Source organism: Larus michahellis, chromosome 17 (assembly GCF_964199755.1).
Source record: "Larus michahellis chromosome 17, bLarMic1.1, whole genome shotgun sequence".
Lineage (NCBI taxonomy): Eukaryota > Metazoa > Chordata > Aves > Charadriiformes > Laridae > Larus > Larus michahellis.
In genome coordinates this window covers 7,488,812-7,509,983 of record NC_133912.1, presented here as the reverse complement: position 1 = coordinate 7,509,983, position 21,172 = coordinate 7,488,812, and the positions used below count along the sequence as shown (strand labels likewise).

Below are 21,172 nucleotides of genomic sequence, written 5' to 3'. Positions count from 1 at the left end.
AGCTACTGTGGCAGTTAAATGCGTAGGACCAGCTACATTATTTCAACTGTATCCCAAATGAAGAACTTCACACACAAAACTACTATTAGATGTATTTTTTCCTCATTGAAACAAGCAACATTTTTATGGCAGGAGGGCTTAAAAGACATGCTCGTGGTTAACCTGGGCTGCATCCCGCCGGGAGAGCAGAGAGCTGCGATAGCCCTGCTCTGAGATTCCCAGAGGCCCACCAGCAACCTGTGCTCTCTGCAGTGGCACCTTAAAAGGAGAAGTAGCATTGGGAAGGTCGAAGAGAAACCTTTCAGTTCAGCATGGGTGAAAAAAGGCTGACTGGTAAAACCACAACCCCATTCTTTTTGTTCTCACAAAGATTCAGAAAGAGAAGCCAAATGAGGAAACATTTAGAACAAGAGGTCTCTGCAGGCCAGGTGCTACCTGGAGTGGCCTCATACGCAGAGCCAAAACACAGCCTAAGCTGTATTTGAGACTGGGTTTTTCTTCCACCAACAAAAGTCCTTCAAATACAGACGCATGCACAAGTAGCTTTTATCCCTCAATAATGGCACAGGCTAGGTGTAAAGAAGGCACTTGAATTTCCCTCACTCAGAGCATCTCCAGATCCCAAGCAGAGATATTTTGCATTTCACAGGCTACATTAGCACAACAAAATGCACCATGTATGAGAGCTATCCAAATTGTAAGGCAAAGGCATTAACAATAGGAACGTGAACTTGGCACTTAATTTTCTGTGTGTGACAATTCAAAGGCATAATTTCCATGACAGTTTTTTCCCCTAATTAGAAGCATAATTAAAAATCACACTTGAAAAAAGGTGGGGGTTTTTTTCTTCTATTTTCCCTTTTAAGGGAACAAAATCCTTTGAAGATCGGTTGAAAAGCAAGATTGCACGAGAACTACACTGGTAAATCCTTTGGAAACAGATGTAGCTGAAGTAATGTAATCTTGAAAAATTTAAGTGAATTCTTTCATGGATAAGTTATACGTATCTACCACTCTTGAGAAATCATTCTAGGACTTGTCTCAGGTGCTTGTAATTCTGTCTCTTCAAAAGGAATCCAAAAAGGCACTGCAAATTAATACAGAGCAGGAAACAATACATTTTGCGATATACGAGAGGCGTAAGACACTGTGTCACATTCAAGTAATGAGTCTGTTGAACCACAAGTGCAGGTGGGCCATCTTTGACAATGCTGCTTAATTCAGATGTAAATGGGGACAGTGAAAATTACTTTTGGTTCTGTAAGAACTAATTAATTCTCGTGTCACCCCTGGAAATGTATCAAATATTACTTTGCACGCTCCTCCAATTTCGGTAGCAAGACATTGGCTAGACATTGTTTCAAGGCTGCCATTGCTTTCCTTCCTTTTGTTTTTTTCCTTACTCCCGAGTTTCCAAGGAAAACATGATGTGGCTGTAACCAGTCCACCAGCAAAATAGAGTTTTAGAGGGTTCTCAAAGAGAGTGTATTCTATACATGCTATGAAAGTATGAAGCTGGGTAAAGAGGAGTGCCCCAAATTAGCATCTCAGTACAAAAAAGGTACTTCCTTAATTCAACAGTACTGCTTTTTTATCATAAAGATAAAATATCCCCAAAGGATTTTAACAAGAATTACAGCTTAGGTGGTGATAACCTAGGAAGTTTTTGATGATTGCTGCTTCATATGAAATGGTCTCACCACCAAATGTTTGAATCAAGAAAGGAAAACTCAGAGGCTTCAGGCAAGTAAGAATACTTTCATGGGAACAACCCAATTTATGTGATGACAGGCAGAGATTCAGAACACTCAGCTAATTACAAGGTGGCGGTAATTATTGGTATAAAACCGATGTTAAAGGCAGATGAAAAGTGCTGGTGTCATTTTTTAGGCACAGAGTTACAAGGCTCAGAAATGTCAAGTCAAAATTTCATTTTGAAATACAATTCCAAGTCTTTTATATCTATGTTTTTTAATCTAATGACATGCAGGAATCCTGCACTCAGGAAAACAGCTTTCCTTTATAATATGCATCAGAGGTTTTTTTGGATCATGTTTCTTCTCCACAAGAGTAAAATCAGACTACCACTCTGCCACAAGCCCTCTGTTTTAGGGAAGATTTTTTGAATTCTTTGATACAAAAGAAGAAACCTTATATTAAAAAACAAAAAAACCTCACCCACACGAAACCAAACCACCACAATCTGCGGTCACTGTCACTTCTATCTAAAAGTGGGAAACCAAGAGACACAAGATAAAATAACAGCTCAGTCAAACAGTAAAGAATGCTGCTAAAATTCTGGGCCACAGGTTAATTTATCAAGACGTTCAGGCAGTATCAGGTCTCTCTGGAAGAAGCGCAGAGCTAAAGCAAACAGAAGAGACTATCCTAGTAAGTACATGCAGTGCAGACAAAACCTGGACAGGGAGGAAATTTTAATTTTGAGTGTTATATTTCTCTTGCCCAGTATCTCATCAGGTGGCAGTAGGATGTATTCGCAAGTACCCAGAATTTCAGACATGATCGCTCTGAATCAGTAACAGTTCAATGCAGAGGGCATTTCTGCATCTGAGAGAACAGCGTTCTGGACCAGCAGATGCAATACTATTTCATCATTTCTTTACCTTTATTATCTCCAGGGACAATAGTCCATTCTGCATTTTACTATAGCTTTCTGGGAGAAGACTTTCAAGCAATTGCTCTGTGCCTGAAATACAGAAAGCTGCATTCTCACTGGGGACTTGTGAAACTTGCTTTGATATAAACCCTACACAAGCAAAAAACCTCTACTCAAGCAAAAACAGTACAGTTGCCAACAAAAACCTCTTTGGAAACCGCCATCTCATCCCTAAGGACTCCAATTGCAAACAGTTGGGATGAAAACACAACAGAAACACATCGCACCAAGAATAAGGTAAAACACAACTCAGTATAAAAGTAGCCATAAAACAAACATACTTCAATAAATATATTTTATTGAGTAAACACAGTAACACCACCAAGGGAGCTTCATGGCTGGATTAACAAACAACCAAAGGAGCAATACGGCAAAAGGCCAACAACTGCAGAAGCAATAGACCGAGCCCTGGTTACAGGGAGGTCGCCCAGCGCAAAGCCAGCCGGGGCACCCCAAAGGCGCCCGCGATGCTCTTACGTGCCCGTGCCCTGGTGGCGACAGGGAGGTAGGTGCCTTTGCCCAGAGCGCCTTTCTCGCAACCGCTCTCCAGCCCGACGCCGCTCCTCTTCTCGCTCACTCTTGCCTCGCCGTTCTACACGACGCCTCTTCTTTCTTCTCCGACAGCTGCCAACAAGGGAGGAGGAGGAGGAGGACACAGTTAGGCCTGAGAAGTGCCGACTCACTCGCCCGCCCGCCAGAAAGGGGGACCCCCTAAGCCCCCAAAGGGAGCTCCCCCCAAGGCACAACCCGCCCGCCCAACCCACCACCCCGCCAAAACCCTCCGACTTCAGCTTGTCTCACCAAAGCGACGCGCAGCAGACTTCCAGCCGGTGCCGGAGCTAGGCTCGGAGGCGGGCACCCTGGGCAAATGGAGCTGGGCATGCAAGGCGGCGGCCAAAGAGGCTGCACCCCTGCTTACAGGGGGCTCGAGCCGCTGCCTGGACTGTAAAGCGCCTGGGACTGCAGGGCACTGGCCGGGCCCTGACTTACAGGGCAGCCCTGGTCCCACAGGCCCTCGGAGGCTCCTTCTCTCCGATTTGGGGGCACCCTGACCCACACCCGCTAACGGGGCGGTCACCCCACACAGGCTGCCAGTGGAGCACAAAGGCTCCCAGACCCGGACCCTGGTTACAGGCAGGTCGACACCCAGGGAGCCAGAGAGCTCGGCCTACCCCCACAGCAACAGGGACGAGACTCACTCAACAGCCAGGCCGCGGAGCTTCCCGGCCAAAGGCCCACACACATCCCGGCCCCATGCCTCTGAAAGGCCGGGGCCAGGGGCACCCGCCTGATTACAGGGGGTCCCACCAAGCCCAGGGGACAGGCACAGCCCTACTTACAGGGCGGTCCCCCGTGGCTCGGCACTCCCAACAAGGCTCCACGGAGCCCGAGGCTCCGACCTGCGCCCCAGTTACGGGCCGGCCAGCCTGGCTGCAGCACAACACCATCTCTTCGGGAGCCCAGCGCGCAACCTCAACCCCAACCGCGGGGAGGTCACCCTAGCCAAAAGCAGCGCCAAAGGCAGGCCTGCACCCTCCAGCACAGCACTTCCTCAACCTGCACCCTCAAAAGAGCCAGGGAGGGCTCGTTCCTGTTGGCTGGCTAAAGCAGCCTCCCCAGCCCTGCTTACAGGGAGGACGGGCTGCTCCTGGGGACACAGGGCTCCACGGACTCGTGACACGTGCCCCGAGTACGGGGCTGTCACGCTGGCAGGTCGCCAGCAGGACAGGCAGCCGCGCAGGCAGAGACCCGGCCCCTGACTACGGACAGGTCGCCTTGACCGCACTCTACGACTAAGCGGCTTCGCTCTGTCCTTAGAAAGGAGGGGCAAGCCCGGACCCTCCCTCCGCTCGTGGCCTCAGAGGGGACGCCCCTGTTGCTGCACAGAGCCCTCTCTCCCTCCTGGGAAGTTTAAGCTAAACTGCAGCGATTTTATCAGGGGCCTAAGGGACAAGCTCACTCGCTCACACTCACGCCGACAAAAGACAAGGACACACACACACAACTTCTGAGAAGGGAGGGCGAGCTCTGCGCAGCCCCTGTCTGGGGAGCCATCCCTACCAGCGAGCGGGAGGGGAGAGCCTCAGACCCACCCCGCTGGGGCTGCATGGAGGCGTGAGGGGCCTCAACACGCCAAGGGGCAAACGGGTGGCCAAGGGGCAAACGGCGTGACACGCCCGACTCCTGGGGGTCATGCGGGCCAGGCCACCAGCAGGCAGAACGGCACCGGGGCCAGAGGAGGGGGCCGGGAAGACGGCCCTCCCCTGCTTACAGGGTGGGCTTGGCGTCCAGCGAGCTCCATTTCCCCCTCGGGTGCGGAGACGGTGGCCCTCGCCCTCCTTACAGGGTCGCCACTCGCTCCAGGCAGCCAGAGGAGCAAGACGGCAAAAGGCCAACAACTGCAGAAGCAATAGACCGAGCCCTGGTTACAGGGAGGTCGCCCAGCGCAAAGCCAGCCGGGGCACCCCAAAGGCGCCCGCGATGCTCTTACGTGCCCGTGCCCTGGTGGCGACAGGGAGGTAGGTGCCTTTGCCCAGAGAGCCTTTCTCGCAACCGCTCTCCAGCCCGACGCCGCTCCTCTTCTCGCTCACTCTTGCCTCGCTGTTCCACAGGACACCTCTTCTTTCTTCTCCGACGGCTGCCAACAAGGGAGGAGGAGGACACAGTTAGGCCTGAGAAGCGCCGACTCACTCGCCCGCCCGCCAGAAAGGGGGACCCCCTAAGCCCCCAAAGGGAGCTCCCCCCAAGGCACAACCCACCCGCCCAACCCACCACCCCGCCAAAACCCTCCCACTTCAGCTTGTCTCACCAAAGCGACGCGCAGCAGACTTCCAGCCGGTGCCGGAGCTAGGCTCGGAGGCGGGCACCCTGGGCAAATGGAGCTGGGCATGCAAGGCGGCGGCCAAAGAGGCTGCACCCCTGCTTACAGGGGGCTCGAGCCGCTGCCTGGACTGTAAAGCGCCTGGGACTGCAGGGCACTGGCCGGGCCCTGACTTACAGGGCAGCCCTAGTCCCACAGGCCCTCGGAGGCTCCTTCTCTCCGATTTGGGGGCACCCTGACCCACACCCGCTAACGGGGCGGTCACCCCACACAGGCTGCCAGTGGAGCACAAAGGCTCCCAGACCCGGACCCTGGTTACAGGCAGGTCGACACCCAGGGAGCCAGAGAGCTCGGCCTTCCCCCACAGCAACAGGGACGAGACTCACTCAACAGCCAGGCCGCGGAGCTTCCCGGCCAAAGGCCCACACACATCCCGGCCCCATGCCTCTGAAAGGCCGGGGCCAGGGGCACCCGCCTGATTACAGGGGGTCCCACCAAGCCCAGGGGACAGGCACAGCCCTACTTACAGGGCGGTCCCCCGTGGCTCGGCACTCCCAACAAGGCTCCACGGAGCCCGAGGCTCCGACCTGCGCCCCAGTTACGGGCCGGCCAGCCTGGCTGCAGCACAACACCATCTCTTCGGGAGCCCAGCGCGCAACCTCAACCCCAACCGCGGGGAGGTCACCCTAGCCAAAAGCAGCGCCAAAGGCAGGCCTGCACCCTCCAGCACAGCACTTCCTCAACCTGCACCCTCAAAAGAGCCAGGGAGGGCTCGTTCCTGTTGGCTGGCTAAAGCAGCCTCCCCAGCCCTGCTTACAGGGAGGACGGGCTGCTCCTGGGGACACAGGGCTCCACGGACTCGTGACACGTGCCCCGAGTACGGGGCTGTCACGCTGGCAGGTCGCCAGCAGGACAGGCAGCCGCGCAGGCAGAGACCCGGCCCCTGACTACGGACAGGTCGCCTTGACCGCACTCTACGACTAAGCGGCTTCGCTCTGTCCTTAGAAAGGAGGGGCAAGCCCGGACCCTTCCTCCGCTCGTGGCCTCAGAGGGGACGCCCCTGTTGCTGCACAGAGCCCTCTCTCCCTCCTGGGAAGTTTAAGCTAAACTGCAGCGATTTTATCAGGGGCCTAAGGGACAAGCTCACTCGCTCACACTCACGCCGACAAAAGACAAGGACACACACACACAACTTCTGAGAAGGGAGGGCGAGCTCTGCGCAGCCCCTGTCTGGGGAGCCATCCCTACCAGCGAGCGGGAGGGGAGAGCCTCAGACCCACCCCGCTGGGGCTGCATGGAGGCGTGAGGGGCCTCAACACGCCAAGGGGCAAACGGGTGGCCAAGGGGCAAACGGCGTGACACGCCCGACTCCTGGGGGTCATGCGGGCCAGGCCACCAGCAGGCAGAACGGCACCGGGGCCAGAGGAGGGGGCCGGGAAGACGGCCCTCCCCTGCTTACAGGGTGGGCTTGGCGTCCAGCGAGCTCCATTTCCCCCTCGGGTGCGGAGACGGTGGCCCTCGCCCTCCTTACAGGGTCGCCACTCGCTCCAGGCAGCCAGAGGAGCAAGACGGCAAAAGGCCAACAACTGCAGAAGCAATAGACCGAGCCCTGGTTACAGGGAGGTCGCCCAGCGCAAAGCCAGCCGGGGCACCCCAAAGGCGCCCGCGATGCTCTTACGTGCCCGTGCCCTGGTGGCGACAGGGAGGTAGGTGCCTTTGCCCAGAGCGCCTTTCTCGCAACCACTCTCCAGCCCGACGCCGCTCCTCTTCTCGCTCACTCTTGCCTCGCTGTTCCACAGGACACCTCTTCTTTCTTCTCCGACGGCTGCCAACAAGGGAGGAGGAGGACACAGTTAGGCCTGAGAAGCGCCGACTCACTCGCCCGCCCGCCAGAAAGGGGGACCCCCTAAGCCCCCAAAGGGAGCTCCCCCCAAGGCACAACCCGCCCGCCCAGCCCACCACCCCGCCAAAACCCTCCCACTTCAGCTTGTCTCACCAAAGCGACGCGCAGCAGACTTCCAGCCGGTGCCGGAGCTAGGCTCGGAGGCGGGCACCCTGGGCAAATGGAGCTGGGCATGCAAGGCGGCGGCCAAAGAGGCTGCACCCCTGCTTACAGGGGGCTCGAGCCGCTGCCTGGACTGTAAAGCGCCTGGGACTGCAGGGCACTGGCCGGGCCCTGACTTACAGGGCAGCCCTGGTCCCACAGGCCCTCGGAGGCTCCTTCTCTCCGATTTGGGGGCACCCTGACCCACACCCGCTAACGGGGCGGTCACCCCACACAGGCTGCCAGTGGAGCACAAAGGCTCCCAGACCCGGACCCTGGTTACAGGCAGGTCGACACCCAGGGAGCCAGAGAGCTCGGCCTTCCCCCACAGCAACAGGGACGAGACTCACTCAACAGCCAGGCCGCGGAGCTTCCCGGCCAAAGGCCCACACACATCCCGGCCCCATGCCTCTGAAAGGCCGGGGCCAGGGGCACCCGCCTGATTACAGGGGGTCCCACCAAGCCCAGGGGACAGGCACAGCCCTACTTACAGGGCGGTCCCCCGTGGCTCGGCACTCCCAACAAGGCTCCACGGAGCCCGAGGCTCCGACCTGCGCCCCAGTTACGGGCCGGCCAGCCTGGCTGCAGCACAACACCATCTCTTCGGGAGCCCAGCGCGCAACCTCAACCCCAACCGCGGGGAGGTCACCCTAGCCAAAAGCAGCGCCAAAGGCAGGCCCGCACCCTCCAGCACAGCACTTCCTCAACCTGCACCCTCAAAAGAGCCAGGGAGGGCTCGTTCCTGTTGGCTGGCTAAAGCAGCCTCCCCAGCCCTGCTTACAAGGAGGACGGGCTGCTCCTGGGGACACAGGGCTCCACGGACTCGTGACACGTGCCCCGAGTACGGGGCTGTCACGCTGGCAGGTCGCCAGCAGGACAGGCAGCCGCGCAGGCAGAGACCCGGCCCCTGACTACGGACAGGTCGCCTTGACCGCACTCTACGACTAAGCGGCTTCGCTCTGTCCTTAGAAAGGAGGGGCAAGCCTGGACCCTCCCTCCGCTCGTGGCCTCAGAGGGGACGCCCCTGTTGCTGCACAGAGCCCTCTCTCCCTCCTGGGAAGTTTAAGCTAAACTGCAGCGATTTTATCAGGGGCCTAAGGGACAAGCTCACTCGCTCACACTCACGCCGACAAAAGACAAGGACACACACACACAACTTCTGAGAAGGGAGGGCGAGCTCTGCGCAGCCCCTGTCTGGGGAGCCATCCCTACCAGCGAGCGGGAGGGGAGAGCCTCAGACCCACCCCGCTGGGGCTGCATGGAGGCGTGAGGGGCCTCAACACGCCAAGGGGCAAACGGCGTGACACGCCCGACTCCTGGGGGTCATGCGGGCCAGGCCACCAGCAGGCAGAACGGCACCGGGGCCAGAGGAGGGGGCCGGGAAGACGGCCCTCCCCTGCTTACAGGGTGGGCTTGGCGTCCAGCGAGCTCCATTTCCCCCTCGGGTGCGGAGACGGTGGCCCTCGCCCTCCTTACAGGGTCGCCACTCGCTCCAGGCAGCCAGAGGAGCAAGACGGCAAAAGGCCAACAACTGCAGAAGCAATAGACCGAGCCCTGGTTACAGGGAGGTCGCCCAGCGCAAAGCCAGCCGGGGCACCCCAAAGGCGCCCGCGATGCTCTTACGTGCCCGTGCCCTGGTGGCGACAGGGAGGTAGGTGCCTTTGCCCAGAGCGCCTTTCTCGCAACCACTCTCCAGCCCGACGCCGCTCCTCTTCTCGCTCACTCTTGCCTCGCTGTTCCACAGGACGCCTCTTCTTTCTTCTCCGACGGCTGCCAACAAGGGAGGAGGAGGACACAGTTAGGCCTGAGAAGCGCCGACTCACTCGCCCGCCCGCCAGAAAGGGGGACCCCCTAAGCCCCCAAAGGGAGCTCCCCCCAAGGCACAACCCGCCCGCCCAGCCCACCACCCCGCCAAAACCCTCCCACTTCAGCTTGTCTCACCAAAGCGACGCGCAGCAGACTTCCAGCCGGTGCCGGAGCTAGGCTCGGAGGCGGGCACCCTGGGCAAATGGAGCTGGGCATGCAAGGCGGCGGCCAAAGAGGCTGCACCCCTGCTTACAGGGGGCTCGAGCCGCTGCCTGGACTGTAAAGCGCCTGGGACTGCAGGGCACTGGCCGGGCCCTGACTTACAGGGCAGCCCTGGTCCCACAGGCCCTCGGAGGCTCCTTCTCTCCGATTTGGGGGCACCCTGACCCACACCCGCTAACGGGGCGGTCACCCCACACAGGCTGCCAGTGGAGCACAAAGGCTCCCAGACCCGGACCCTGGTTACAGGCAGGTCGACACCCAGGGAGCCAGAGAGCTCGGCCTTCCCCCACAGCAACAGGGACGAGACTCACTCAACAGCCAGGCCGCGGAGCTTCCCGGCCAAAGGCCCACACACATCCCGGCCCCATGCCTCTGAAAGGCCGGGGCCAGGGGCACCCGCCTGATTACAGGGGGTCCCACCAAGCCCAGGGGACAGGCACAGCCCTACTTACAGGGCGGTCCCCCGTGGCTCGGCACTCCCAACAAGGCTCCACGGAGCCCGAGGCTCCGACCTGCGCCCCAGTTACGGGCCGGCCAGCCTGGCTGCAGCACAACACCATCTCTTCGGGAGCCCAGCGCACAACCTCAACCCCAACCGCAGGGAGGTCACCCTAGCCAAAAGCAGCGCCAAAGGCAGGCCTGCACCCTCCAGCACAGCACTTCCTCAACCTGCACCCTCAAAAGAGCCAGGGAGGGCTCGTTCCTGTTGGCTGGCTAAAGCAGCCTCCCCAGCCCTGCTTACAGGGAGGACGGGCTGCTCCTGGGGACACAGGGCTCCACGGACTCGTGACACGTGCCCCGAGTACGGGGCTGTCACGCTGGCAGGTCGCCAGCAGGACAGGCAGCCGCGCAGGCAGAGACCCGGCCCCTGACTACGGACAGGTCGCCTTGACCGCACTCTACGACTAAGCGGCTTCGCTCTGTCCTTAGAAAGGAGGGGCAAGCCCGGACCCTCCCTCCGCTCGTGGCCTCAGAGGGGACGCCCCTGTTGCTGCACAGAGCCCTCTCTCCCTCCTGGGAAGTTTAAGCTAAACTGCAGCGATTTTATCAGGGGCCTAAGGGACAAGCTCACTCGCTCACACTCACGCCGACAAAAGACAAGGACACACACACACAGCTTCTGAGAAGGGAGGGCGAGCTCTGCGCAGCCCCTGTCTGGGGAGCCATCCCTACCAGCGAGCGGGAGGGGAGAGCCTCAGACCCACCCCGCTGGGGCTGCATGGAGGCGTGAGGGGCCTCAACACGCCAAGGGGCAAACGGCGTGACACACCCGACTCCTGGGGGTCATGCGGGCCAGGCCACCAGCAGGCAGAACGGCACCGGGGCCAGAGGAGGGGGCCGGGAAGACGGCCCTCCCCTGCTTACAGGGTGGGCTTGGCGTCCAGCGAGCTCCATTTCCCCCTCGGGTGCGGAGACGGTGGCCCTCGCCCTCCTTACAGGGTCGCCACTCGCTCCAGGCAGCCAGAGGAGCAAGACGGCAAAAGGCCAACAACTGCAGAAGCAATAGACCGAGCCCTGGTTACAGGGAGGTCGCCCAGCGCAAAGCCAGCCGGGGCACCCCAAAGGCGCCCGCGATGCTCTTACGTGCCCGTGCCCTGGTGGCGACAGGGAGGTAGGTGCCTTTGCCCAGAGCGCCTTTCTCGCAACCGCTCTCCAGCCCGACGCCGCTCCTCTTCTCGCTCACTCTTGCCTCGCTGTTCCACAGGACGCCTCTTCTTTCTTCTCCGACAGCTGCCAACAAGGGAGGAGGAGGAGGAGGAGGACACAGTTAGGCCTGAGAAGTGCCGACTCACTCGCCCGCCCGCCAGAAAGGGGGACCCCCTAAGCCCCCAAAGGGAGCTCCCCCCAAGGCACAACCCGCCCACCCGGCCCACCACCCCGCCAAAACCCTCCGACTTCAGCTTGTCTCACCAAAGCGACGCGCAGCAGACTTCCAGCCAGTGCCGGAGCTAGGCTTGGAGGCGGGCACCCTGGGCAAATGGAGCTGGGCATGCAAGGCGGCGGCCAAAGAGGCTGCACCCCTGCTTACAGGGGGCTCGAGCCGCTGCCTGGACTGTAAAGCGCCTGGGACTGCAGGGCACTGGCCGGGCCCTGACTTACAGGGCAGCCCTGGTCCCACAGGCCCTCGGAGGCTCCTTCTCTCCGATTTGGGGGCACCCTGACCCACACCCGCTAACGGGGCGGTCACCCCACACAGGCTGCCAGTGGAGCACAAAGGCTCCCAGACCCGGACCCTGGTTACAGGCAGGTCGACACCCAGGGAGCCAGAGAGCTCGGCCTTCCCCCACAGCAACAGGGACGAGACTCACTCAACAGCCAGGCCGCGGAGCTTCCCGGCCAAAGGCCCACACACATCCCGGCCCCATGCCTCTGAAAGGCCGGGGCCAGGGGCACCCGCCTGATTACAGGGGGTCCCACCAAGCCCAGGGGACAGGCACAGCCCTACTTACAGGGCGGTCCCCCGTGGCTCGGCACTCCCAACAAGGCTCCACGGAGCCCGAGGCTCCGACCTGCGCCCCAGTTACGGGCCGGCCAGCCTGGCTGCAGCACAACACCATCTCTTCGGGAGCCCAGCGCGCAACCTCAACCCCAACCGCGGGGAGGTCACCCTAGCCAAAAGCAGCGCCAAAGGCAGGCCTGCACCCTCCAGCACAGCACTTCCTCAACCTGCACCCTCAAAAGAGCCAGGGAGGGCTCGTTCCTGTTGGCTGGCTAAAGCAGCCTCCCCAGCCCTGCTTACAGGGAGGACGGGCTGCTCCTGGGGACACAGGGCTCCACGGACTCGTGACACGTGCCCCGAGTACGGGGCTGTCACGCTGGCAGGTCGCCAGCAGGACAGGCAGCCGCGCAGGCAGAGACCCGGCCCCTGACTACGGACAGGTCGCCTTGACCGCACTCTACGACTAAGCGGCTTCGCTCTGTCCTTAGAAAGGAGGGGCAAGCCCGGACCCTCCCTCCGCTCGTGGCCTCAGAGGGGACGCCCCTGTTGCTGCACAGAGCCCTCTCTCCCTCCTGGGAAGTTTAAGCTAAACTGCAGCGATTTTATCAGGGGCCTAAGGGACAAGCTCACTCGCTCACACTCACGCCGACAAAAGACAAGGACACACACACACAACTTCTGAGAAGGGAGGGCGAGCTCTGCGCAGCCCCTGTCTGGGGAGCCATCCCTACCAGCGAGCGGGAGGGGAGAGCCTCAGACCCACCCCGCTGGGGCTGCATGGAGGCGTGAGGGGCCTCAACACGCCAAGGGGCAAACGGCGTGACACGCCCGACTCCTGGGGGTCATGCGGGCCAGGCCACCAGCAGGCAGAACGGCACCGGGGCCAGAGGAGGGGGCCGGGAAGACGGCCCTCCCCTGCTTACAGGGTGGGCTTGGCGTCCAGCGAGCTCCATTTCCCCCTCGGGTGCGGAGACGGTGGCCCTCGCCCTCCTTACAGGGTCGCCACTCGCTCCAGGCAGCCAGAGGAGCAAGACGGCAAAAGGCCAACAACTGCAGAAGCAATAGACCGAGCCCTGGTTACAGGGAGGTCGCCCAGCGCAAAGCCAGCCGGGGCACCCCAAAGGCGCCCGCGATGCTCTTACGTGCCCGTGCCCTGGTGGCGACAGGGAGGTAGGTGCCTTTGCCCAGAGCGCCTTTCTCGCAACCGCTCTCCAGCCCGACGCCGCTCCTCTTCTCGCTCACTCTTGCCTCGCTGTTCCACAGGACGCCTCTTCTTTCTTCTCCGACGGCTGCCAACAAGGGAGGAGGAGGACACAGTTAGGCCTGAGAAGCGCCGACTCACTCGCCCGCCCGCCAGAAAGGGGGACCCCCTAAGCCCCCAAAGGGAGCTCCCCCCAAGGCACAACCCACCCGCCCAACCCACCGCCCCGCCAAAACCCTCCCACTTCAGCTTGTCTCACCAAAGCGACGCGCAGCAGACTTCCAGCCGGTGCCGGAGCTAGGCTCGGAGGCGGGCACCCTGGGCAAATGGAGCTGGGCATGCAAGGCGGCGGCCAAAGAGGCTGCACCCCTGCTTACAGGGGGCTCGAGCCGCTGCCTGGACTGTAAAGCGCCTGGGACTGCAGGGCACTGGCCGGGCCCTGACTTACAGGGCAGCCCTGGTCCCACAGGCCCTCGGAGGCTCCTTCTCTCCGATTTGGGGGCACCCTGACCCACACCCGCTAACGGGGCGGTCACCCCACACAGGCTGCCAGTGGAGCACAAAGGCTCCCAGACCCGGACCCTGGTTACAGGCAGGTCGACACCCAGGGAGCCAGAGAGCTCGGCCTTCCCCCACAGCAACAGGGACGAGACTCACTCAACAGCCAGGCCGCGGAGCTTCCCGGCCAAAGGCCCACACACATCCCGGCCCCATGCCTCTGAAAGGCCGGGGCCAGGGGCACCCGCCTGATTACAGGGGGTCCCACCAAGCCCAGGGGACAGGCACAGCCCTACTTACAGGGCGGTCCCCCGTGGCTCGGCACTCCCAACAAGGCTCCACGGAGCCCGAGGCTCCGACCTGCGCCCCAGTTACGGGCCGGCCAGCCTGGCTGCAGCACAACACCATCTCTTCGGGAGCCCAGCGCGCAACCTCAACCCCAACCGCGGGGAGGTCACCCTAGCCAAAAGCAGCGCCAAAGGCAGGCCTGCACCCTCCAGCACAGCACTTCCTCAACCTGCACCCTCAAAAGAGCCAGGGAGGGCTCATTCCTGTTGGCTGGCTAAAGCAGCCTCCCCAGCCCTGCTTACAGGGAGGACGGGCTGCTCCTGGGGACACAGGGCTCCACGGACTCGTGACACGTGCCCCGAGTACGGGGCTGTCACGCTGGCAGGTCGCCAGCAGGACAGGCAGCCGCGCAGGCAGAGACCCGGCCCCTGACTACGGACAGGTCGCCTTGACCGCACTCTACGACTAAGCGGCTTCGCTCTGTCCTTAGAAAGGAGGGGCAAGCCCGGACCCTCCCTCTGCTCGTGGCCTCAGAGGGGACGCCCCTGTTGCTGCACAGAGCCCTCTCTCCCTCCTGGGAAGTTTAAGCTAAACTGCAGCGATTTTATCAGGGGCCTAAGGGACAAGCTCACTCGCTCACACTCACGCCGACAAAAGACAAGGACACACACACACAACTTCTGAGAAGGGAGGACGAGCTCTGCGCAGCCCCTGTCTGGGGAGCCATCCCTACCAGCGAGCGGGAGGGGAGAGCCTCAGACCCACCCCGCTGGGGCTGCATGGAGGCATGAGGGGCCTCAACACGCCAAGGGGCAAACGGGTGGCCAAGGGGCAAACGGCGTGACACGCCCGACTCCTGGGGGTCATGCAGGCCAGGCCACCAGCAGGCAGAACGGCACCGGGGCCAGAGGAGGGGGCCGGGAAGACGGCCCTCCCCTGCTTACAGGGTGGGCTTGGCGTCCAGCGAGCTCCATTTCCCCCTCGGGTGCGGAGACGGTGGCCCTCGCCCTCCTTACAGGGTCGCCACTCGCTCCAGGCAGCCAGAGGAGCAAGACGGCAAAAGGCCAACAACTGCAGAAGCAATAGACCGAGCCCTGGTTACAGGGAGGTCGCCCAGCGCAAAGCCAGCCAGGGCACCCCAAAGGCGCCTGCGATGCTCTTACGTGCCCGTGCCCTGGTGGCGACAGGGAGGTAGGTGCCTTTGCCCAGAGCGCCTTTCTCGCAACCACTCTCCAGCCCGACGCCGCTCCTCTTCTCGCTCACTCTTGCCTTGCTGTTCCACAGGACACCTCTTCTTTCTTCTCCGACGGCTGCCGAGAAGGGAGGAGGAGGACACAGTTAGGCCTAATACCTTAAAACTCCATGAGCTATCATGAGTCAGAGAGTTTCTCATTGAGCAGTAATCTTAGAGTTAGAGAGAATTAGCATGCTGTGTTGGTCTACTCTTCCTCCATTCCTTTTAGATTTGTCTCTTCATTCCGTCCTCATTTCCTCCAGTACCATCCTTTCTTTTCACAACTTAGCTCTGTATCCCACCTAGTTCTCTATGTAGGAACCGTTTTCCTTTATCCCCACCATGAGAGAAGAAGTGTTTAATACTTTGTCCCTCAGTTTTGAAAAGTTTTTTGCCTCCCTTTTACTCACCGTGTGGCACAGGGAGTTCCCGCCGCTCCGAACGGCCTCTCTTCCCTCAGGGCGCTGAGGCGCCAATCCCTGAGGCGGACCGGGGCGCGCGCAGCCCGCTCTTCGCAGGCAACCCTCATTATCGCTTGCCCCTGCTCGAGACCTTAAAAAAAAGGCGCCAAACACCGCCCGCGCGTCCGCCAGCCAATAGGAATGGTAGAGGGTGTGGCGCCGGTCACGCGCTTGCGCCCTGTTGCTGGGTAGCGCGGTCCTTGCCTCGCGCCCGGCCGTTGGTCACCCGCCCCCGCCCCTCCCGTTCCCTCAGCGCCGGCCGCCGCCGCCGGGCTTGGGCGGGCCAGGCCGCGGGGATACTTGGCATGATGCTGCCCGGGACTTATTTCTTTTGGTGTGGGCGTTTTTGTTGTGGTTTTTTTTGTTTGTTTGTTTTATTACTTGTTTTTGCCAAACACTCCTCAGAACAAAGGCCTCAGAATCACACCTGAGGTGGTTTTTCTACTTCAGTGTGTCTAAGGGAGCAAATGGGAAACCTGCGCTGGTCCTGTTTGTCGGTGTAATCTTTGGGGGCACCAAAGAAAACAAAGTCTGAAAGTCTCAGCTTCCCAAATGCTCACTTCAGACAAGGAAAACATTACACGTTCCTTCCAATGCAGTAGATGTCCCCAAAAAATATTTTTTCTAAGTTATCCCCCACAGTGACTTCTAATGTCTCTGCTTCTAAAGTTAAATCCCTTTTGAACCCAGAAATGTTACACAGTGAAGGGCAAAAACACCCTATGTCGGACAGTCTTAGACTCTCACCTAGCCGGTTCTTAAAACCCAACAGAAAGATTTTTATCTTTCAGTAATTTATTCCCAGCATTTAATCTGCACTTTTTGAACTCTTGGTGTGGCCCCGCAGAAGTGTTTGAACAGATCAGTCAAGGAAAAAACATACGGCTGAGATTTGGTCTGCAGCTGTGTGTCTTTAATTTGGGGTTGGGTTTTTTTAAGTCTGAAAGAAATTTACGGAAATGGACTTCATTTTACAAAAATACTATGAAAATGAGATGATTTTTTTTTTACGTCTGTGTTTGTTGTGAGAAATACAAACAGTTTGAAAAGTTTTACAGGAGCAATTAGGTGAAAATTCATAAGTTTGAATATGAAATAACCTTGTCCGTGGAAACAGGCCCTGATCTAGTTACAGATGTCCCTGCTTACTGCAGGGGGGTTAGACCAGATGACCTTTAAGGGTCTCTTCCAACCCAACACATTCTATGATGCCATGATTCCATGAAAGCACTTGAGCAGTGCAGCCTCACAAATTTCACGTTATTGTAGCGACCTAATGTGTTTTGATGTCATTAAATTTATTTTCCTGAAACTGATCATAATGTGTGGCTTTGTGCTGGGGAAGGAGGGGGTCTAAGAGCTTTTTAGAATGTAAGGAAGGACTTGTGTCACTGGTGGTGTTTGGAACACCCACATCAAGACCCCTTCTAAATTAAACACCTGCCACATAGCTTCTGGGGCTGTAGGGCGTTAGACAAACTGACCCATCATGAAAAATACCCACATACGTTCTCTGCCCGTGAATTTCATTCTTTCTGCATTTTGTTCTACCAGCTTTTGACAAAGCTACTGTTCTAATTTTCCTTCTCAGCTCTATCTGGTGCAGGTATGTGTCCACAGCGGTCACAGCCTCGGAGAGAAGGAGATCTCCAGCTTTGTCTGATCTCCACAAATCCTGTCCCTTACAGCAGCCGTTCAGCCACAGAGGCAAGTCAGGACTGCCTCTGAATGGGCCCTTAGCAGCCTGACAGTAATGCAGGAAGAGCTGTCTATATTTATGTAAATTACACTTAATTAGTACAAGACAGTAAACTCTCGCTTTAGGCGAAGAGACACTGAGATTGGATACAACGTGAGCTATAAAAACTGGGGGATCCTACCACACGTGGTAGGGCCATCTGCTGATAGTATGCCCTGCTCTAAAGACTTTGATGCCTTGATTATGTAAATAGAGGAGATTATTCCATCCTTAAGACTCCAGCAAGATAATTACCAAACAATAAATCACCACAACTCAAGCAACTGCAAATGAATTTTGGGCTTTATTGCCATAATTGCAATTGTATTGCTGTTATTAACTGAGCAGGATAGAGGGTATCAGGCCCCAGAGATACTTCCCTACTGGTTGTGATTTAAATTAGAATGGTTTGGCATTACTTAGCCTGCTGGGAGGCTGCAAAGAAAGGGGTTTAGTTTGCAGTAATTTGACTTGGTTTCTTTACAAGTATGATTTCCACTTGCCTGGTATTCTGGGTTATAGCTGATTCAGATACTCAAAAGGCCTGATACAAAGTGTATGAAGTGAAGACCTGCCTTTCTCCTGATATCAGTAACTCAGATCCAGTGCTAAGCCTCACATCTGTTCAAACTACCATGATCAGAGCTGAAAAACTCCTTCAGTCCTTCTTGCCTGAACTCAGGTTGGTTGTCACCCTTACCTGCCTATAGTTCTCTAAGGTCCTGAGCATGGTTTACTATGGCCAGACATATTAGGGAAGATAAACTCAGATAACATCTTACACTTAAGCAGAGCACAGCCACTACAGGAGCCCCACAGAGCAGAGAGAAAATCCCAGGGCGTGTTTAAAGGCAAAAGCACTGGCATTTTTGGCTGCTTCAGGCTTCATTTTCCTTGGAACAGCCATGCTCCAAGTAACAAGGGAGCCAGGCCTGGAGCTCCCTAAAGCTGTGCTGCCGCAGGAGTTCTTCATTACATTGCGTCACAGGTGCCTGTAGTATTTCAACAAAGCAGATGATGTTTCTTCCGAGGTTAATTTACATTCAAACTTAATAAATTGTAGGGATTTAGGAGAAACATATGTTGTGGGTTTAGGTATAAAATGATGAGATCTATTATAAATACATTTATAAAGGAGGAAAATGTCTGATGGTTTGTGAAACTTAGAGATATTGAAAGAAGTATTTGACATCTATATTAACTCAAAGCCCTAAATGGGCTGGGCTTGTTTACATTGCTGCAGTCTTATTACAGGGTGAATTTTACCAGCTGTCTTGCTGAGCAGTCATTTAGCCTTAAACTATAGTTAAAACTGTCATGGTTTTAAGCAAATTATATTGCGTAAAGTAATTATTTCCCTAACTGCAAAGAGGATCCAGGTAGCTTGTGAATCTAATTTCTGAAAAAGAGCTAGCAGAGCGCCCTCTTTGTAAGATACGGGAAAGCACAGAGTTAAGAATTTGAAAAGATCTGTGTAATCCAGAAAAGGGCAAGTAAACTTGATTAGTTAGCTCTGTACATTTGGGTATGAAGCAGACAGGAAGGGAACAGATTTCTGCTAAACCAGTCTGTTAATTAAACAGATTGACCGCTGATTCCAAAACATCAAGGCAAAACTTGTTTCTTTCACAAGGTGTTCCTGCACTAATAAATGCGAATCCTCATGATTAATACAAACTGTATACTTACTGTGTCTGAGGGGAAACTGATAAAGAGGCATTCTGGGGAAATAAACTACAGCAATTAGGCGATAGCCAGCGTGAGGAAGGGCATTATTTATGTTTGATCTATTAGCGATATGCAGAGGTCTCAGAGAACCCTTAAACTACTCTTTGCAGCCAATATTCACTGTGTGGAACAGGAAGCTCCGGAGTGATTTGCTGAATCTGCTATGGGGTCTGAAAACCTTAATATATTCAAAGTACTGATGGGCTATGTCCCCCAGCCTATTAGGTACAGACTGTGCCCCCCTGTGGGTATCCATCCCTGGAGTTCTTACTAATATTGAGCAACTGCAGCTTTTCTGCCTCATTGTGACTATGCCTTTCCTAGGGTTCTCCGCCTCCTCAGCTCCATTGTTCCTGAACTCTACCCCCATCTTCCACTCCCAGCTAAGTGTTTTGCTGCTTTTACATACTAGATGATGTTTGTGCCACCAAGATGGGCCCGTCTGTTCTCCTTCATTCTGCTCTTTTCAAATTCACAGCAAAATTAAGAACTTGAACCCAGAACCCCGCACAGCACTGCCCAGATTATCCTGTACCTATTACCAGCCGATTCCACCAGTGCTTTAAGTAAAGCAACAATCACATTATTTAGGGATGCATGAAGCAGTAGCTCCCCAGGACAAATCTATACTTCTTTTTGAGCACAGGCCTGAACCCAGCTTTGGCTTCTGTCTAAATTTCTGGGACACAAACTGTGGGTGAACCCAGTGGTATAGAGAAGGAGAAGACTTGGGCTTGAGCCTCCCTTTTGGGCTTTCTTGAGTTTGCGCTACTCGCTGTGCCAGAGCTTTCGCTTGTGCTGCTTGCATGTCTTTACTGGCAGACGCAGGCCTGACCAGGCCTGCCTGGCTGACTTTTTGACCATGTGTAGCTACTTTTCTGCAGGTGGCATACAGCAGCTGATGCCTGGCAGAGAAGTTTGCTAAGCTCCATGCTATATGGATAGAAACCTCTCAGCAACTAAGGCAAATATGCCTTATACCATGTATTCGCTGTCTATTCTGTTTGGTACATTGCTGTGTCCTTTATTGATCACTTCTCCTTGCAAATCACTGTCTAACCAGTGACATTCTTTTCTATAATCAGATTTACCAACTCCTTCATTACCTGGTACTGGCTGTGGCTCTGTTTTTGATTAGGAAGGAAAAGCTCACCTCAGATGAGTATTTCTTCAGGACAGTCCCCTTGTGAGGCTGAATTTGGTACTACATGTAGCCTGTCTAGTGGCAATTTAACAGTGCCATCAAACATTCGTTCTAGTGTCAGAATGGAATTTGCATCATATTCATGGGCCTCATTTAAAACGTGTGCTGCCCAAGAATCCAGCAATTGATTCACTCATCAGCAAGAGCTGATGCACTTGCTATCAGCAGAGCAAAGCACTGTTGAAGTACTGCCTCTTTTTACATTGACTGTACTGCAGTCCACTGAGTAGCCACTACACCAGCCCATAACGATGCTAAATTAGATATTTTGAGGATATTTAGAAATGCTTTTTTTCCCGCCAGATACCAAGACAGGTTATTTAATGCAGATACTTCTGAAATCATTTGTCAAAGAGGCACAATGGAGCAAAATGCCCAGTGAGGTCTGGATCAGAAAAAGGGCAGAAGCGAGTTTTGGATTTGGTATATAACTGTGGGGTGTAACAGGATTGTCTTTGATTGTATATCAAAGTGTTGTCAGTTTCCTCCTCTGCCTCAGGGAAGAAAACTTGCAGCTGAAGTATTGATTAATACCAGAGGCTCTACCATAGATCTGTCACAGCCAACCACAAAAAGTAGGCATTGAAAACCTTGAGAAAACTGAACTCCCCTGGTTCCTGGTGCTATCATAGTGTACTATGTCTTGGCTTTCACAGCCGTTATTTTCTTCACTGCCAGTCCAGCACCTTTGTCAGGTGCTGGCAACGTGGCCTAACTTGATCATTACGCCAGTGAGACTCCTGGGGGACAAGGGGACATTGCCCACCTCCCTCTGTGAGCAGAGCAGAGAGAAGCAGGAGCCGCTCTCCT

The 21,172-nt window shown here is 56.3% G+C and overlaps 1 long non-coding RNA gene across 1 annotated transcript; it reads right to left on the bottom strand.

Annotated features, from left to right (window-relative positions):
• Positions 1-10,827: 10,827 nt before the first annotated feature.
• On the bottom strand, positions 10,828-14,204 carry LOC141732356 (uncharacterized). The gene is made up of 3 exons (XR_012584076.1): positions 13,471-14,204; positions 11,482-13,299; positions 10,828-11,301 (listed from the first exon to the last, which is right to left on the bottom strand). It is a non-coding gene; the product is annotated as an uncharacterized LOC141732356 (long non-coding RNA).
• Between the last annotated feature and the right edge of the window lie 6,968 nt (positions 14,205-21,172).